We start from the raw sequence: 3,351 nt of genomic DNA on the forward strand, positions 1-3,351 counted from the left end.
GCTGACACGCGAGCCCGCCCCGCCCCTCCCGTCCCCTCCCCTCCCCTCCCTCCGCGGTGCTTAGCGGCCGCCAGCTGGCTCCGCCTTTGGGGCGTGGCCGGGAGAGTCCCACCTCCGCGGCGGCCGGGAGGCAGGGGCGGGCTCTGAGAGCGCACGGCCAGCCATTGGACCATTTAGGAGGCCAGCTCCGCCAGCCCAGCGCGCTGATTGGCTAAGTCGGAGGAGCGGCTCCTTTTTTTAAAAAAATCTCCATAATTTAAAGCGACAGGTCCCGCTCCTTTCACCTGAGAGTGGGTGGGAAGGGTGACTATAGTTTATTGAGCTCCCAGTGTGTGCCAAGCATTGAGAAGGACTCATTTGATTCCCTCTACAAGCCTGTGAGCGGGACATTATTGATCCTCATTTTACAGATGGGGAAACTGAGGCTCAGAGAAGGCTCCTGCAGGCCACATAGCAAGTCCACAGCCTTATAAGGGCAGCCTCAGGATCTGGTCCCAGAGGTGGGGAGAACCATCCTTAAGAATGTTGTCATGTCACAAGTCTGAAAGGGTCCAGTCGTCCTCAAATGAGTCCTCATAAAATGAGATTTATACAGCACCTGCCGGTCCTCCAACCAAACCTCCACTCCTGGTTGATCTGCCTACCCACAGGCCTGCTCCTCCACCAGCTTCCCCAGCTTAGAAAGGCCACTCAGGAGGCTGGCCAGAGGCCTGGGAGTCCCTAAGAGCCTTCTCTTCCCTTCATCATCCACACTGGTCCTGCTGGCCCTGTGTCTCTGAAACACCCCCAATTTGCTAACTTTCCTGTACCCTGAAGTGGCCTGGGCCCAGTCATCTCCAGCCTGGATGCTGCCTGGGCTTCTACTTGGGCCTCTTGTTGCCTCCACCTCTTCCCCTGACAATCCTTGTTCCCCATGGCAACTATAGGGTTTTTTTCTTTTTAGGGTTTTTTTCTTAATAAACTTTTAATTTTAGAGCAGTTTTTGATTTACAGAATTATTGTGAAGCTAATACAAAGAGTTCCTGTGTGTCCTACACCCAATTTCCCGTTATTAACATCCTACATTAATATGATACATTTATCCCAATTAGTGAACCAATATTGAGACATTATTATTAACTAAAATACATACATTATTCAGATTTCCTCAGTTTCCCCTAATGTCCTTTTTCTGTCCCAGGATCCTGTTAGGGATCATCATGTCATCATGCCTCTCAGGCTCCTCTGGGCTAAGTAGTTTCTCAGAATTTCTTGGTATTGATGACCTTGACAGTTTTGAGAACTAGTCAGGTGTTTTGTAGGATGCCCCTCAATCAGGATTTAAAAAAAATTTTTTTAAGTTGAACTATATTTGACATATAACATTGTGTAAATTTCATGTGTACAACATGTGGATTTGATACATTTATATGCCATAATATGCTTGCCACAATTGGTATTTGTCTGATGTTTTTCTCTGGGTTAGACTGGGGTGATGGGTTTGGAGAGGATCACAGAGGTGAAACTCCCGGGGCACATGCCATCAACGTGAATTTTCACTCTGATATTGAGATCACCTGGCTGAAGTAGCATCTGTCAGGTGTCTCCACTGTCAAGTTAGTCTCTTCCCCCTTTCCCTGCTGTGCCCTTTGGAAGGAAGTCACTATTTACAGCCCACATCTAAGGGATAAGGATTCACTCTCCCCCACCTCGAGGGCACAAATTATTTGGAATTCCTCTGATGGGAAATATGTCTCTTCTCCCCATTTATTTATCTATTCAATCATTCATATCAGTACGGACTCATGGATATTTATTCTACATTTTGGGTTATAATCCAATACTACTTTATTGATTTTCTTACTCAAATTGTTCCACCTTTGGCCCCCGGAAGCTCATTCAGTTGGCTCTCATGTCCCTTTGACATGCCTCCATCCATCACATCCTTGGTTTGTTTTCTTTTAGCACTTCCCTTACGTTGTCACTACAAAATGCTCCAAGCTCATCTGGTATATTTCCTGCCCCAGTCCTAGAATCAGCCTTTCTCCAAGGAGCAGCCCTGGTGCCTTTCATTGGAGAATACTGTTAGAAACCAAGATCTGGGTAGTAGGTTTGCTCATCACTACTGGGGGTGTAGTTGCTTCTAGGCGGCTGACAGAGCAAGGACATATATGTTTGTATACTAACCTGTGTATATACACAGATCTGTAAATATTTCCATATGTAACCGTATCTATATTAAGTTAAAAATGAGTTCATACAGATATGTCTACACCTAATCCATTACCAAATGGATCCTCCTAGCCTCCTCCCTTGCCTGTCTGTAACCTCCCACTCCAGTAGTGAGAAACCTGGCTCCCACCAACCGCTCTCCATTCTCTTAATTATTCCATTCAGGGGCACAGGTATAGTGGCTTCAGGATGTTAACTTGTACCCACAGAGGGGTTTTCAAACAGAAACTGATCACCTGCCTCTCCAGCTCCAAACCCTACCTGAGTGCCCAGCACCCTCAGTAAAGACTCCCGCCCCCCCACCCCCAAGCCCTCCAGGCCAGCCCAGTCTGGCCACGCGCCCCTTGCCGCAGTCCCACCACCATCAGTCCCACTTCAGGGCCTTTGCACCTGCTGCTCCCTCCAGCTGTTCCCTCCAGCTGGAGTGCTCTCTTCCCAGTTCCCCATCTGACTGGTAACTTAGCTCTCAGTTCCTGCATGGAAGCTCTGGTCTGGCTTCCTTTCAGCCCAGTGATAACCCCCAGGGCTGGGGCATTGTGTTAGGCTTGGCCCCCTCCCTGCCAGAAGCTGGGAGATCCATGGGGGCCCGGCACCACCCACACCAGCCAGGTGGGGTCTGAACTGCATTCATACCCCCATACAAGCCTCCCTCAAGCCTGGGCCAGGGGCAAGGTTGGGAAGGGGGCTTTGATTCTTGTTTTGCAGGTGAAGGGACCAAGGCTGGTGGACAAGAGGCTACTCTCTGAAGTCAGAGAGTGAAGACATGTCAGAGGCAGGGCTTGACCCAGGTGCACTGATGCCTAAGCTCTCACCTGTCCTGACCTTGGATCCCAAAAGATGCTGTGAGGATGGGGAGGACAGGATGCAGAACAGGCCTGTCTGGGGTTGGGGAAGGAAACTCAGGTGTCCAGTCACCTCCAATACAGCCCGAGGGTACCTGAAGGTTCAGGCCAATTTTCTGAGACTGTGTGTGGGGTTGGGGGGTCGGTGGGGTCCAGAGAGGTTAAGTAACGTTTCCAAGGTCACATTCCCAGTGATGCCAAGCTGGGACACAACCAACATTTCCTGAGCACCTACTATGTGCCAGGGAGGGGAACGGCACATACTGTGTAGGCGGGTGCCGACCTTGTCCTGTCCCGG

Source organism: Physeter macrocephalus, unplaced genomic scaffold, assembly GCF_002837175.3.
Source record: "Physeter macrocephalus isolate SW-GA unplaced genomic scaffold, ASM283717v5 random_41, whole genome shotgun sequence".
Lineage (NCBI taxonomy): Eukaryota > Metazoa > Chordata > Mammalia > Artiodactyla > Physeteridae > Physeter > Physeter macrocephalus.